Below are 17048 nucleotides of genomic sequence, written 5' to 3'. Positions count from 1 at the left end.
AATGTTGTCGAAACAGCCTCTCTTCCAGACTCCTTTTCAGCCCAACAAGCCGAATTGTTTGCGTTAACTCGAGCCTGTATTCTGGCTGAAGGACACACAGTTAATATCTACACTGACTCCAGGTATGCTTTTGGGGTATCACATGACTATGGACAAATTTGGAAGATTCGCGGGTACCTGACTTCTTCAGGAACCCCTATCAAAAATGCAGAACAAGTGGAAAATCTCCTGCGAGCCATTCAATGCCAAGCACATACAGGCCAGTCGAATGAGGTGGCACTTGGGAATGCCAGAGCTGATAATGCAGCTAAGCCAGCAGCTCTGTCGAAAGGGGGGATGCAGGTGTCATTGTTCCCACTAAGGAAAAATAATTGCTCAGACCCGCCACCCACTATTAATGACGTGCTGGCCTTTCAGACACAGGCCAGTACGGAGGAGGTGGTGACCTGGACGAAGGATCAATGTTATAAAAATCCAGAAGGAATATGGGTTCACCATGACGGCCGCGTGGTGGCCCCTAGATCCTTACTTCCATGGATTGCCCGATGTGTTCATACATTCACACATGCAGGCAAAGGGGGATTGGCAGATTATATTTTGGCAACTTGGTATGCACCAGGTATTTCGGCAATTGCAAAACAAATCTGTGAAAATTGTGTTACCTGTCAGACAATGAATCCGGGTAAGACGGAAAAAGTAGAATCTGCCTCCCACCCAAATCCAGTCGGGCCTTTTGTACATTTACAAATGGATTTTATTGAATTACCTATGTGTATGGGATCCAAGTATGTATTAGTTATTGTAGATGTGTTCTCTAGATGGATTGAAGCCTTTCCATGTAAAAAGGCCGATGCCACTACGGTTGCTAAATGTTTGTTAAAAGAAATTGTACCGCGCTTCGGAATTCCTGCTAAGCTTTCTAGTGATAACGGGTCACATTTCACGGGAACTGTTATAAGAGAAATGTGTAAAGCTTTACAGATTAATCAACGTTTTCATTGCAGTTATCATCCACAATCAGCTGGACTTGTTGAAAGATATAATGGAATGCTTAAAAATAAGCTGGCAAAACTATGCAATGACACTGGACTAAAATGGACAGAACTGCTGCCCTTAGCTTTGATGGTACTGCGATCTGCAACCAACAGAACAACAGGCTTGTCACCACATGAGATAGTTATGGGACGTCCCCAACGACTACCTTTTACAGCACCATTTACTGCAAAACAGATGGACATCCACAAAATGGAGGAAAATATGTTGAATTATTGTATTGCACTAACCAAATGTATTTCCAGCTTTCATTCACAGGTAAAGGAAGCCCAAGTCAAGCCAGCGGAAGGGAAGTGTCATAACCTGGAGCCAGGGGAATTCGTTTACATCAAGATTTTTAAAAGGAAAAGCAGTCTACAGCCAAGATTCGAAGGACCATACCAGGTCCTGCTGGCGACCAATACTGCAATCAAGGTAAAGGAAAGACCAACATGGATCCACGCATCCCATTGCAAACGGGCACCCGACCAGGAGGAAGGGACGAAGGAATCAGAGGAACAGAAAAAGGAAGACTGAATAAAGAACTGTATGGACTATGGGGACTGATGGTGCTGGGCTTGACAGGGTTTTACTTCACATTATTGATTACACCAGGGGTACAGACCCACCACCGAAGGGAATTGCACGTAAACGTATTTATGGCACTGAGTCATAGGTATGCTCAAGAAAGAAACTTGTCGAGTTGCTGGATATGTTCCCATGTACCTGTCCACTCCAGGGGGGGTATTCCCCTGAGATCTGTCCCCTTTAACGAATCAGAAATGGTAGAATGGTTGACAGTGCAAAACAGGACAAAACTAACTAAGGGGCCAGAAACAAAGGAGCAAACAGAATGGAGGTCGGCAGGGTATAAACTTACAGCCTTCCAGGGATGGTACCAGCCCAATTATGATAATAACCATCAGCCTCCCTTCCTAAGCATTACTCCCAGAATAGGAAATCCTGAGGGTATAATATGCCTAGTGAGTAATGAAACTAAAAGAAATGGAAATGGAGAGACTGTACAAGATCAGAATGGATTGAGTTGTCCTTGTGAAGGACAAAATGGGGGAATGTGGAAATGTATTTTTATCTAAGCTGATACCATACGGTATTTGTGTGCCTTTTGATTAAAATGGAGTCCTGGCCCTTCCAGAACTTTCTGCATTTTAGCAGCCAGCTTATTATGAACAGCTAAACCTGCTGTTAGATGGCTGATGGTTATCAGACAGCTAGGAGACAAGTCATGCTGAGACAAGTAACCCCCCATGGTGCTCTCCTATTGTCTACACTACAGGAGTTCCATGTCACCCCACCCTTATCTTCTAGCCATTATCTCTTTCCTTTACCTCATCCATTTGAAGCAAACAGGTAAACTGACCAGGAAATTGGATAATCCTGATACAATACAAGACAGGTGATAGCCCATTACCTATGACTCATGGAGTAATGGCCGTTTGGCTTTCTGATAACCCTGACAAAAAAAAATATCTTGACACCATTTCAGGACCAGGATATAGTAATTAACTCTTTATCTGTATTCACTGACTGTGAGACAGAGCAATACACAGGGAGAGGCCAGAACTTGGGTTTTACTGTATAAATATCTTGTGAAGTTGTACCATTGCGGAGGTTTCATTTAGCCCTTGACTGAGTGAAACCTACCCCTTGCGAGCAAGTAAATTAAAAGGGAAACTTCCATCGGAGCTGTAAGTGTCGGAGTCATTCTTTTCTGAGGTCGAGATTTCGACACCAGTGACCCCTGGGTTAGAGAGAGAGAGGGTAAATCAGCCAGGATTCCTGCCCCTGATCACTGCCCAGTGACCCCTGGGTTAGAGAGAGAGAGCGGAAAACAGCCAGGGTTCCTGCTCCTGATCACTGTACAGTGTCCCCTGGTTTAGAGAGACGGGGAAATCAGCCACGGTTCATGCCCATGATCAATGCCCAGTGACCCCTGGGTTCGAGAGGGTGAATCAGCCAGGATTGCGACTCCTGATCACTGCCCAGTGACACCGGGGTTAGAGAGAGGGTGAAATCAGCCAGGGTTCCTGCTCCTGATCACTGTCGATGGACCCCTGGGTAAGTGAGAGAGGTGAAATCAGCAGGATTCCTGCTCCTGATCACTGTCCAGTGACCCCTGGGTTAGAGAGAGGGGGAAATCAGCCAGGATTCCTGCTCCTGATCACTGCCCAGTGACCCCTGGGTTAGAGAGGGGAAATCAGCCGGGGTTTCTGCTCCTGATCACTGCCCAGTAACCCCTGTGTTAGAGACGGGAAAATCAGCCAGGGTACCTGCTCCTGATCACTGCCCAGTGACCCCTGGGTTAGACAGGGTAAATCAGCCAGGGTTCCTGCTCCTGATCACTGCCCAGTGATCCCTGGGTTATAGAGAGATGAAATCAGCCAGGCTTCCTGCTCCTGATAACTGTCCAGTGACCGATGCGTTAGAGAAAGGGGAAATCAGCCAGGGTCCTGCTCCTGATCACTGCCCAGTGACCCCTGGGTTAGAGAGGGGAAAATCAGCCAGGGTTCCTGCTCCTGATCACTGCCCAGTGACCCCTGGGTTAGAGAGGGTAAATCAGCCAGGGTTCCTGCTCCTGATCACTGCCCAGTGACCCCGGGTTTAGAGAGAGAGGAGAAATCAGCCAGGGTTCCTGCTCCTGATCACTGTCCATGGACACCTGGTTTAGAGAGAGAGGGCGGAAAACAGGCAGGGTTCCTGCCCCTGATCACTGCCCAGTGACTAATAGGTTAGAGAGAGGGAGAAATCAGCCAGGGGTCCTGCTCCTGATCACTGTCCAGTGACCCCTGGGTTCGAGAGGGGAAATCAGCCAGGGTTCCTGCTCCTGATCACTGCCCAGTGATATCGGGGTTAGAGAGAGAGGGAAATCAGCCAGGGTTCCTGCGCCTGATCACTGCCCAGTGATCCCGGGGTTAGAGAGAGAGGGAAATCTGCCAAGGTTCCTGCTCCTGATCACCGTCCATGGATCCCTGGGTTAGAGAGAGAGGGGAAATCAGAAAGGGTTCCTGCTCCTGATCACTGCCCAGTGACCCCTGGGTTAGAGAGCGTAAATCAGCCAGTGTTCCTGCTCCGGATCACTGCCCAGTGACCCCGGGGTTAGAAGGAGGGTGAAATCAGCCAGCGTTCCTGCTCCTGATCACTGTCCATGGACCCCTGGGTTAGAGAGAGAGGGGAAATCAGCCAGGGTTTCTGCTCCTGATCACTGTCCAGTGACCCCTGTGTTAGAGAGGGTAAATCAGCCAGGACTCCTGCTCCTGATCACTGCCCAGTGACCTTGGGGTTAGAGAGAGAGGAGAAATCAGCCAGGGGTCCTGCTCCTGATCACTGCCCAGTGACCTTGGGGTTAGAGAGAGGGGGAAATCAGCCAGGGGTCCTGCTCCTGATCACTGCCCAGTGACCCCTGGGATAGAGAGTGGAAATCAGCCAGGGTTCCTGCTCCTGATCACCGCCCAGTGACCCCGGGGTGAGAGAGAGGGAGAAATCAGCCAGGTTTCCTGCTCCTGATCACTGTCCATGGACCCCTGTGTTAGAGAGAGAGGGGAAATCAGCCAGGGTTCCTGCACCTGATCACTGCCTAGTGACCCCTGGGTTAGAGAGAGAGGAAATCAGCCAGGGTTCCTGCTATTGATCACTGTCCCGTGACCGATGCGGTAGAGAGAGAGGGGAAATCAGCCAGGGTACCTGCTCCTGATCACTGCCCAGTGACCCCTGGGTTAGAGAGGGGAAAATCAGCCAGGGTTCCTGCTCCTGATCACTGCCCAGTGACCCCTGGGTTAGAGAAGGTAAATCAGCCAGGGTTCATGCTCCTGATCACTGTCCAGTGACCCCTGGGTTAGAGAGAGAGAGGGTAAATTGGCCAGGATTCCTGCCCCTGATCACTGCCCAGTGACCCCTGGATTAGAGAGAGAGAGCGGAAAACAGCCAGGGTTCCTGCTCCTGATCACTGTACAGTGACCCCTGGTTTAGAGAGACGGGGAAATCAGCCACGGTTCATGCCCATGATCAATGCCCAGTGACCCCTGGGTTCGAGAGGGTGAATCAGCCAGGATTGCGACTCCTGATCACTGCCCAGTGACACCAGGGTTAGAGAGAGGGTGAAATCAGCCAGGGTTCCTGCTCCTGATCACTGTCCATGGACCCCTGGGTTAGTGAGAGAGGTGAAATCAGCAGGATTCCTGCTCCTGATCACTGTCCAGTGACCCCTGGGTTAGAGAGAGGGGGAAATCAGCCAGCATTCCTGCTCCTGATCACTGCACAGTGACCCCTGGGTTAGAGAGGGGAAATCAGCCGGGGTTCCTGCTCCTGATCACTGCCCAGTAACCCCTGTGTTAGAGACGGGAAAATCAGCCAGGGTTCCTGCTCCTGATCACTGCCCAGTGACCCCTGGGTTAGACAGGGTAAATCAGCCAGGGTTCCTGCTCCTGATCACTGCCCAGTGACCCCGGAGTTAGAGAGAGGGGGAAATCAGCCAGTGTTCCTGCTCCTGATCACTGTCCATGGACCCCTGGGTTAGAGAGAGAGGGGAAGTCAGCCAGGGTTCCTGCACCTGATCACTGCCCAGTGATCCCTGGGTTATAGAGAGATGAAATCAGCCAGGCAACCTGCTCCTGATAACTGTCCAGTGACCGATGCGTTAGAGAAAGGGGAAATCAGCCAGGGGTCCTGCTCCTGATCACTGCCCAGTGACCCCTGGGTTAGAGAGGGGAAAATCAGCCAGGGTTCCTGCTCCTGATCACTGCCCAGTGACCCCTGGGTTAGAGAGGGTAAATCAGCCAGGGTTCCTGCTCCTGATCACTGCCCAGTGACCCCGGGTTTAGAGAGAGAGGAGAAATCAGCCAGGGTTCCTGCTCCTGATCACTGTCCATGGACCCCTGGTTTAGAGAGAGAGAGCAGTAAACAGGCAGGGTTCCTGCCCCTGATCACTGCCCAGCGACCCCGGGTTTAGAGACAGGGGGAAATCAGCCAGGATTCCTGCTCCTGATCACTGCACAGTGACCCCTGGGTTAGACAGGGGAAATCAACCGGGGTTCCTGCTCCTGATCACTGCCCAGTAACCCCTGGGTTAGAGACGGGAAAATCAGCCAAGGTTCCTGCACCTGATCACTGCCCAGTGACCCCTGGGTTAGACAGGGTAAATCAGCCAGGGTTCCTGCTCCTGATCACTGCCCAGTGACCCCGGAGTTAGAGAGAGGGGGAAATCAGCCAGTGTTCCTGCTCCTGATCACTGTCCATGGACCCCTGTATTAGAGAGAGAGGGGAAGTCAGCCAGCGTTCCTGCACCTGATCACTGCCCAGTGACCCCGGAGTTAGAGAGAGGCGGAAATCAGCCAGGGGTCCTGCTCCTGATCACTGCCCACTGACCCCGGGTTCAGAGAGAGAGGAGAAATCAGCCAGTGTTCCTGCTCCTGATCACTGTCCATGGACCCCTGGTTTGGAGAGAGAGAGCGGAAAACAGGCAGGGTTCCTGCCCCTGATCACTGCCCAGTGATCCCTGGGTTATAGAGAGATGAAATCAGCCAGGCTTCCTGCTCCTGATAACTGTCCAGTGACCGATGCATTAGAGAAAGGGGAAATCAGCCAGGGGTCCTGCTCCTGATCACTGCCCAGTGACCCCTGGGTTAGAGAGGGGAAAATCAGCCAGGGTTCCTGCTCCTGATCACTGCCCAGTGACCCCTGGGTTAGAGAGGGTAAATCAGCCAGGGTTCCTGCTCCTGATCACTGCCCAGTGACCCCGGGTTTCGAGAGAGAGGAGAAATCAGCCAGGGTTCCTGCTCCTGATCACTGTCCATGGACCCCTGGTTTAGAGAGAGAGAGCAGTAAACAGGCAGGGTTCCTGCCCCTGATCACTGCCCAGCGACCCCGGGTTTAGAGACAGGGGGAAATCAGCCAGGATTCCTGCTCCTGATCACTGCACAGTGACCCCTGGGTTAGAGAGGGGAAATCAGCCAGGGTTCCTGCTCCTGATCACTGCCCAGTAACCCCTGGGTTAGAGACGGGAAAATCAGCCAGGGTTCCTGCTCCTGATCACTGCCCAGTGACCCCTGGGTTAGACAGGGTAAATCAGCCAGGGTTCCTGCTCCTGATCACTGCCCAGTGACCCCGGAGTTAGAGAGAGGGGGAAATCAGCCAGTGTTCCTGCTCCTGATCACTGTCCATGGACCCCTGGGTTAAAGAGAGAGGCGAAGTCAGCCAGGGTTCCTGCACCTGATCACTGCCCAGTGATCCCTGGGTTAGAGAGAGGGGGAAATCAGCCAGGGTTCCTGCTCCTAATCACTGCCCAGTGACCCCTGGGTTAGAGAGAGGGGAAATCAGCCTGGGTTCCTGCTTCTGATCACTGCCCAGTGACCCCGGAGTTAGAGAGAGGGGGAAATGAGCCAGGGGTCCTGCTCCTGATCACTGCCCAGTGACCCCGGGTTTAGAGAGAGAGGAGAAATCAGCCAGGGTTCCTGCTCCTGATCACTGTCCATGGACCCCTGGTTTAGAAAGAGAGAGCGGAAAACAGGCAGGGTTCCTGCCCCTGATCACTGCCCAGTGACCCCGGGTTTAGAGAGAGAGGAGAAATCAGCCAGGGTTCCTGCTCCTGATCACTGCCCAGTGACCCCTGGGTTAGAGAGGGGAAAATCAGCCAGGGTTCCTGCTCTTGATCACTGCCCAGTGACCCCTGGGTTAGAGAGGGTAAATCAGCCAAGGTTCCTGCTCCTGATCACTGCCCAGTGACCCCGGGTTTAGAGAGAGAGGAGAAATCAGCCAGGGTTCCTGCTCCTGATCACTGTCCATGGACCCCTGGTTAAGAGAGAGAGAGCAGTAAACAGGCAGGGTTCCTGCCCCTGATCACTGCCCAGCGACCCCGGGTTTAGAGACAGGGGGAAATCAGCCAGGATTCCTGCTCCTGATCACTGCACAGTGACCCCTGGGTTAGACAGGGGAAATCAACCGGGGTTCCTGCTCCTGATCACTGCCCAGTAACCCCTGGGTTAGAGACGGGAAAATCAGCCAAGGTTCCTGCACCTGATCACTGCCCAGTGACCCCTGGGTTAGACAGGGTAAATCAGCCAGGGTTCCTGCTCCTGATCACTGCCCAGTGACCCCGGAGTTAGAGAGAGGGGGAAATCAGCCAGTGTTCCTGCTCCTGATCACTGTCCATGGACCCCTGGGTTAGAGAGAGAGGGGAAGTCAGCCAGCGTTCCTGCACCTGATCACTGCCCAGTGACCCCGGAGTTAGAGAGAGGCGGAAATCAGCCAGGGGTCCTGCTCCTGATCACTGCCCACTGACCCCGGGTTTAGAGAGAGAGGAGAAATCAGCCAGTGTTCCTGCTCCTGATCACTGTCCATGGACCCCTGGTTTGGAGAGAGAGAGCGGAAAACAGGCAGGGTTCCTGCCCCTGATCACTGCCCAGTGATCCCTGGGTTATAGAGAGATGAAATCAGCCAGGCTTCCTGCTCCTGATAACTGTCCAGTGACCGATGCATTAGAGAAAGGGGAAATCAGCCAGGGGTCCTGCTCCTGATCAATGCCCAGTGACCCCTGGGTTAGAGAGGGGAAAATCAGCCAGGGTTCCTGCTCCTGATCACTGCCCAGTGACCCCTGGGTTAGAGAGGGTAAATCAGCCAGGGTTCCTGCTCCTGATCACTGCCCAGTGACCCCGGGTTTAGAGAGAGAGGAGAAATCAGCCAGGGTTCCTGCTCCTGATCACTGCCCAGTGACACCTGGGTTAGAGAGAGGGTGAAATCAGCCAGAGTTCCTGCTCCTGATCACTGTCCATGGACACCTGGGTTAGTGAGAGAGGGAAAATCAGCAGGATTCCTGCTCCTAATCACTGTCCAGTGACCCCTGGGTTAGAGAGAGGGGGAAATCAGCCAGGGTTCCTGCTCCTAATCACTGCCCAGTGACCCCTGGGTTAGAGAGAGTGGAAATCAGCCTGGGTTCCTGCTTCTGATCACTACCCAGTGACCCCGGAGTTAGAGAGAGGGGGAAATCAGCCAGGGGTCCTGCTCCTGATCACTGCCCAGTGAAACCCGGGTTAGAGAGAGAGGATATTAGCCAGTGTTCTTGCTGCTGATCACCGTCCATGGACCCCTGGGTTAGAGAGAGGAGATATCAGCCAGGGTTCCTGCTCCTGATCACTATCCAGTGACCCCTGGGTTAGAGAGAGGAGAAAATCAGCCAGGATTCCTGCTCCGGATCACTGCCCAGTGACCCTGGGGTTAGAAGGTGGGTGAAATCAGCCAGCGTTCCTGCTCCTGATCACTGTCCATGGACCCCTGGGTTAGAGAGAGAGGGGAAATCAGCCAGGGTTTCTGCCCTTGATCACTGCCCAGTGAGCCCTGGGTTAGAGAGGGTAAATCAGCCAGGATTCCTGCCCCTGATCACTGCCCAGTGAATCTTGGGTTAGAGAGAGGGGCAATCAGCCAGGGTTCCTGCTCCTGATCGCTGTCTAGTGACCGATGCGTGAGAGAGAGAGGGGAAATCAGCCAGAATTCCTGCTCCTGATCACTGCCCAGTGACCCCTGGGTTAGAGAGGGGAATTCAGCCAGGGTTTCTGCCCCTGATCACTGCCCAGTGACCCATGGGTTAGGGAGAGGGTGAAATAAGCCAGGTGCCCTGCTCCTGATCACTGCCCAGTGACCCCTGGGTTAGAGAGAGAGAGGGGAAAACAGCCAGGGTTCCTGCTCCTGATCACTGTCCAGTGACCCCTGGGTTAGAAAGATGGGGAAATCAGCCAGGGTTCATGCCCCAGATCACTGCCCAGTGAACCCTGGGTTAGAGTGGATAAATCAACCAGGGTTCCTGCTCCTGATCACCGTCCAGTGACCCCGGGGGGAGAGAGAGGGGGAAAACAGCCGGGGTTCCTGCTCCTGATCACTGTCCATGGACCCTGTGTTAGAGAGAGAGGTGAAATCAGCCAGGGTTCCTGCTCCTGATCACTGTCCATGGACCCCTGTGTTAGAGAGAGAGGGGAATTCAGCCAGGGTTCCAGCCCCTGATCACTGCCCAGTGACCCCTGGGTTAGAGAGAGGGGGAAATCAGCCAGGGGTCCTGCTCCTGATCACTGCCCAGTGACCCCTGGGATAGAGAGGGGAAATCAGCCAGGGTTCCTATTCCTGATCACCGCCCAGTGACCCCGGGGTGAGAGAGAGGGAGAAATCAGCCAGGTTTCCTGCTCCTGATCACTGTCCATGGACCCCTGTGTTAGAGAGAGAGGGGAAATCAGCCAGGGTTCCTGCTCCTGATCGCTGTCTAGTGACCGATGCGTGAGAGAGAGAGGGGAAATCAGCCAGAATTCCTGCTCCTGATCACTGCCCAGTGACCCCTGGGTTAGAGAGGGGAATTCAGCCAGGGTTTCTGCCCCTGATCACTGCCCAGTGACCCATGGGTTAGGGAGAGGGTGAAATAAGCCAGGTGCCCTGCTCCTGATCACTGCCCAGTGACCCCTGGGTTAGAGAGAGAGAGGGGAAAACAGCCAGGGTTCCTGCTCCTGATCACTGTCCAGTGACCCCTGGGTTAGAGAGATGGGGAAATCAGCCAGGGTTCATGCCCCAGATCACTGCCCAGTGAACCCTGGGTTAGAGTGGATAAATCAACCAGGGTTCCTGCTCCTGATCACCGTCCAGTGACCCCGGGGGGAGAGAGAGGGGGAAAACAGCCGGGGTTCCTGCTCCTGATCACTGTCCATGGACCCTGTGTTAGAGAGAGAGGTGAAATCAGCCAGGGTTCCTGCTCCTGATCACTGTCCATGGACCCCTGTGTTAGAGAGAGAGGGGAATTCAGCCAGGGTTCCAGCCCCTGATCACTGCCCAGTGACCCCTGGGTTAGAGAGAGGGGGAAATCAGCCAGGGGTCCTGCTCCTGATAACTGCCCAGTGACCCCTGGGATAGAGAGGGGAAATCAGCCAGGGTTCCTATTCCTGATCACCGCCCAGTGACCCCGGGGTGAGAGAGAGGGAGAAATCAGCCAGGTTTCCTGCTCCTGATCACTGTCCATGGACCCCTGTGTTAGAGAGAGAGGGGAAATCAGCCAGGGTTCCTGCTCCTGATCGCTGTCTAGTGACCGATGCGTGAGAGAGGGGAATTCAGCCAGGGTTTCTGCCCCTGATCACTGCCCAGTGACCCATGGGTTAGGGAGAGGGTGAAATAAGCCAGGTGCCCTGCTCCTGATCACTGCCCAGTGACCCCTGGGTTAGAGAGAGAGAGGGGAAAACAGCCAGGGTTCCTGCTCCTGATCACTGTCCAGTGACCCCTGGGTTAGAGAGATGGGGAAATCAGCCAGGGTTCATGCCCCAGATCACTGCCCAGTGAACCCTGGGTTAGAGTGGATAAATCAACCAGGGTTCCTGCTCCTGATCACCGTCCAGTGACCCCGGGGTGAGAGAGAGGGGGAAATCAGCCGGGGTTCCTGCTCCTGATCACTGTCCATGGACCCTGTGTTAGAGAGAGAGGGGAAATCAGCCAGGGTTCCTGCTCCTGATCACTGTCCATGGACCCCTGTGTTAGAGAGAGAGGGGAATTCAGCCAGGGTTCCAGCCCCTGATCACTGCCCAGTGACCCCTGGGTTAGAGAGAGGGGGAAATCAGCCAGGGGTCCTGCTCCTGATCACTGCCCAGTGACCCCTGGGATAGAGAGGGGAAATCAGCCAGGGTTCCTATTCCTGATCACCGCCCAGTGACCCCGGGGTGAGAGAGAGGGAGAAATCAGCCAGGTTTCCTGCTCCTGATCACTGTCCATGGACCCCTGTGTTAGAGAGAGAGGGGAAATCAGCCAGGGTTCCTGCTGCTGATCACTGTCCAGTCAGCCCTGGGTCAGAGAGAGAGGGGGGAATTCAGCCAGGGTTCATGCCCCTGATCACTGCCCAGTGATCCCTGGGTTAGAGAGAGGGGGAAATCAGCCAGGGCTCCTGCTCCTGATCACTGCCCAGTGACCCCTGGGTTAGAGAGAGGGGAAATGAGCCTGGGTTCCTGCCCTGATCACTGCCTAGTGACCCCTGGGTTAGAGAGAGAGGAAATCAGCCAGGGTTCCTGCTATTGATCACTGTCCCGTGACCGATGCGTTAGAGAGAGAGGGGAAATCAGCCAGGGTACCTGCTCCTGATCACTGCCCAGTGACCCCTGGGTTAGAGAGGGGAAAATCAGCTAGGGTTCCTGCTCCTGATGACTGCCCAGTGACCCCTGGGTTAGAGAAGGTAAATCAGCCAGGGTTCATGCTCCTGATCACTGTCCAGTGACCCCTGGGTTAGAGAGAGAGAGGGTAAATCAGCCAGGATTCCTGCCCCTGATCACTGCCCAGTGACCCCTGGGTTAGAGAGAGAGAGCGGAAAACAGCCAGGGTTCCTGCTCCTGATCACTGTACAGTGACCCCTGGGTTCGAGAGGGTGAATCAGCCAGGATTGCGACTCCTGATCACTGCCCAGTCAGACCGGGGTTAGAGAGAGGGTGAAATCAGCCAGGGTTCCTGCTCCTGATCACTGTCCATGGACCCCTGGGTTAGTGAGAGAGGTGAAATCAGCAGGATTCCTGCTCCTGATCACTGTCCAGTGACCCCTGGGTTAGAGAGAGGGGGAAATCAGCCAGGATTCCTGCTCCTGATCACTGCACAGTGATCCCTGGGTTATAGAGAGATGAAATCAGCCAGGCTTCCTGCTCCTGATAACTGTCCAGTGACCCCGGAGTTAGAGAGAGGGGGAAATCAGCCAGTGTTCCTGCTCCTGATCACTGTCCATGGACCCCTGGGTTAGAGAGAGAGGGGAAGTCAGCCAGGGTTCCTGCACCTGATCACTGCCCAGTGATCCCTGGGTTATAGAGAGATGAAATCAGCCAGGCTTCCTGCTCCTGATAACTGTCCAGTGACCGATGCGTTAGAGAAAGGGGAAATCAGCCAGGGGTCCTGCTCCTGATCACTGCCCAGTGACCCCTGGGTTAGAGAGGGGAAAATCAGCCAGGGTTCCTGTTCCTGATCACTGCCCAGTGACCCCTGGGTTAGAGAGGGTAAATCAGCCAGGGTTCCTGTTCCTGATCACTGTCCAGTGACCCCGGGTTTAGAGAGAGAGGAGAAATCTGCCAGGGTTCCTGCTCCTGATCACTGTCCATGGACCCCTGGTTTAGAGAGAGAGAGCAGTGAACAGGCAGGGTTCCTGCCCCTGATCACTGCCCAGCGACCCCGGGTTTAGAGAGAGGGGGAAATCAGCCAGGATTCCTGCTCCTGATCACTGCACAGTGACCCCTGGGTTAGAGAGGGGAAATCAGCCGGGGTTCCTGCTCCTGATCACTGCCCAGTAACCCCTGTGTTAGAGACGGGAAAATCAGCCAGGGTTCCTGCCCCTGATCACTGCCCAGTGACCCATGGGTTAGGGAGAGGGTGAAATAAGCCAGGTGCCCTGCTCCTGATCACTGCCCAGTGACCCCTGGGTGAGAGAGAGAGAGGGGAAAACAGCCAGGGTTCCTGCTCCTGATCACTGCCCAGTGACCCCTGCGATAGAGAGGGGAAATCAGCCAGGGTTCCTATTCCTGATCACCGCCCAGTGACCCCGGGATGAGAGAGAGGGAGAAATCAGCCAGGTTTCCTGCTCCTGATCACTGTCCATGGACCCCTGTGTTAGAGAGAGAGGGGAAATCAGCCAGGGTTCCTGCTGCTGATCACTGTCCAGTCAGCCCTGGGTCAGAGAGAGAGGGGAGAATTCAGCCAGGGTTCATGCCCCTGATCACTGCCCAGTGATCCCTGGGTTAGAGAGAGGGGGAAATCAGCCAGGGCTCCTGCTCCTGATCACTGCCCAGTGATCCCTGGGTTAGAGAGAGGGGAAATCAGCCTGGGTTCCTGCTCCTGATCACTGCCCAGTAAACCCTGGGTTAGAGAGAGGGGAAATCAGCCAGGGTTCCTGCCCTGATCACTGCCTAGTGACCCCTGGGTTAGAGAGAGAGGAAATCAGCCAGGGTTCCTGCTATTGATCACTGTCCCGTGACCGATGCGTTAGAGAGAGAGGGGAAATCAGCCAGGGTACCTGCTCCTGATCACTGCCCAGTGACCCCTGGGTTAGAGAGGGGAAAATCAGCTAGGGTTCCTGCTCCTGATGACTGCCCAGTGACCCCTGGGTTAGAGAAGGTAAATCAGCCAGGGTTCATGCTCCTGATCACTGTCCAGTGACCCCTGGGTTAGAGAGAGAGAGGGTAAATCAGCCAGGATTCCTGCCCCTGATCACTGCCCAGTGACCCCTGGGTTAGAGAGAGAGAGCGGAAAACAGCCAGGGTTCCTGCTCCTGAATACTGTACAGTGACCCCTGGGTTCGAGAGGGTGAATCAGCCAGGATTGCGACTCCTGATCACTGCCCAGTCAGACCGGGGTTAGAGAGAGGGTGAAATCAGCCAGGGTTCCTGCTCCTGATCACTGTCCATGGACCCCTGGGTTAGTGAGAGAGGTGAAATCAGCAGGATTCCTGCTCCTGATCACTGTCCAGTGACCCCTGGGTTAGAGAGAGGGGGAAATCAGCCAGGATTCCTGCTCCTGATCACTGCACAGTGATCCCTGGGTTATAGAGAGATGAAATCAGCCAGGCTTCCTGCTCCTGATAACTGTCCAGTGACCCCGGAGTTAGAGAGAGGGGGAAATCAGCCAGTGTTCCTGCTCCTGATCACTGTCCATGGACCCCTGGGTTAGAGAGAGAGGGGAAGTCAGCCAGGGTTCCTGCACCTGATCACTGCCCAGTGATCCCTGGGTTATAGAGAGATGAAATCAGCCAGGCTTCCTGCTCCTGATAACTGTCCAGTGACCGATGCGTTAGAGAAAGGGGAAATCAGCCAGGGGTCCTGCTCCTGATCACTGCTCAGTGACCCCTGGGTTAGAGAGGGGAAAATCAGCCAGGGTTCCTGTTCCTGATCACTGCCCAGTGACCCCTGGGTTAGAGAGGGTAAATCAGCCAGGGTTCCTGTTCCTGATCACTGTCCAGTGACCCCGGGTTTAGAGAGAGAGGAGAAATCTGCCAGGGTTCCTGCTCCTGATCACTGTCCATGGACCCCTGGTTTAGAGAGAGAGAGCAGTAAACAGGCAGGGTTCCTGCCCCTGATCACTGCCCAGCGACCCCGGGTTTAGAGAGAGGGGGAAATCAGCCAGGATTCCTGCTCCTGATCACTGCACAGTGACCCCTGGGTTAGAGAGGGGAAATCAGCTGGGGTTCCTGCTCCTGATCACGGACCAGTGACCCCGGAGTTAGAGAGAGGGGGAAATCAGCCAGTGTTCCTGCTCCTGATCACTGTCCATGGACCCCTGGGTTAGAGAGAGAGGGGAAGTCAGCCAGGGTTCCTGCACCTGATCACTGCCCAGTGATCCCTGGGTTAGAGAGAGGGGGAAATCAGCCAGGGTTCCTGCTCCTAATCACTGCCCAGTGACCCCTGGGTTAGAGAGAGGGGAAATCAGCCTGGGTTCCTGCTTCTGATCACTGCCCAGTGACCCCGGAGTTAGAGAGAGGGGGAAATCAGCCAGGATTCATGCTCCTGATCACTGTCCAGTGACCCCTGGGTTAGAGAGAGAGAGGGTAAATCAGCCAGGATTCCTGCCCCTGATCACTGCCCAGTGACCCCTGGGTTAGAGAGAGAGAGCGGAAAACATCCAGGGTTCCTGCTCCTGATCACTGTACAGTGACCCCTGGTTTAGAGAGACGGGGAAATCAGCCACGGTTCATGCCCATGATCAATTAACAGTGACCCCTGGGTTCGAGAGGGTGAATCAGCCAGGATTGCGACTCCTGATCACTGCCCAGTGACACCGGGGTTAGAGAGAGGGTGAAATCAGCCAGGGTTCCTGCTCCTGATCACTGTCCATGGACCCCTGGGTTAGTGAGAGAGGTGAAATCAGCAGGATTCCTGCTCCTGATCACTGTCCAGTGACCCCTGGGTTAGAGAGAGGGGGAAATCAGCCAGCATTCCTGCTCCTGATCACTGCACAGTGACCCCTGGGTTAGAGAGGGGAAATCAGCCGGGGTTCCTGCTCCTGATCACTGCCCAGTAACCCCTGTGTTAGAGACGGGAAAATCAGCCAGGGTTCCTGCTCCTGATCACTGCCCAGTGACCCCTGGGTTAGACAGGGTAAATCAGCCAGGGTTCCTGCTCCTGATCACTGCCCAGTGACCCCGGAGTTAGATAGAGGGGGAAATCAGCCAGTGTTCCTGCTCCTGATCACTGTCCATGGACCCCTGGGTTAGAGAGAGAGGGGAAGTCAGCCAAGGTTCCTGCACCTGATCACTGCCCAGTGATCCCTGGGTTATAGAGAGATGAAATCAGCCAGGCTTCCTGCTCCTGATAACTGTCCAGTGACCGATGCGTTAGAGAAAGGGGAAATCAGCCAGGGGTCCTGCTCCTGATCACTGCCCAGTGACCCCTGGGTTAGAGAGGGGAAAATCAGCCAGGGTTCCTGCTCCTGATCACTGCCCAGTGACCCCTGGGTTAGAGAGGGTAAATCAGCCAGGGTTCCTGCTCCTGATCACTGCCCAGTGACCCCGGGTTTAGAGAGAGAGGAGAAATCAGCCAGGGTTCCTGCTCCTGATCACTGTCCATGGACCCCTGGTTTAGAGAGAGAGAGCAGTAAACAGGCAGGGTTCCTGCTCCTGATCACTGCCCAGCGACCCCGGGTTTAGAGAGATGGGGAAATCAGCCAGGATTCCTGCTCCTGATCACTGCACAGTGACCCCTGGGTTAGAGAGGGGAAATCAGCCGGGGTTCCTGCTCCTGATCACTGCCCAGTAACCCCTGGGTTAGAGACGGGAAAATCAGCCAGGGTTCCTGCTCCTGATCACTGCCCAGTGACCCCTGGGTTAGACAGGGTAAATCAGCCAGGGTTCCTGCTCCTGATCACTGCCCAGTGACCCCGGAGTTAGAGAGAGGGGGAAATCAGCCAGTGTTCCTGCTCCTGATCACTGTCCATGGACCCCTGGGTTAGAGAGAGAGGGGAAGTCAGCCAGGGTTCATGCACATGATCACTGCCCAGTGATCCCTGGGTTATAGAGAGATGAAATCAGC

This window comes from Pristiophorus japonicus, chromosome 12, assembly GCF_044704955.1.
Source record: "Pristiophorus japonicus isolate sPriJap1 chromosome 12, sPriJap1.hap1, whole genome shotgun sequence".
Classification (NCBI taxonomy): Eukaryota; Metazoa; Chordata; class Chondrichthyes; family Pristiophoridae; genus Pristiophorus; species Pristiophorus japonicus.
This window is presented reverse-complemented; position numbering follows the sequence as displayed.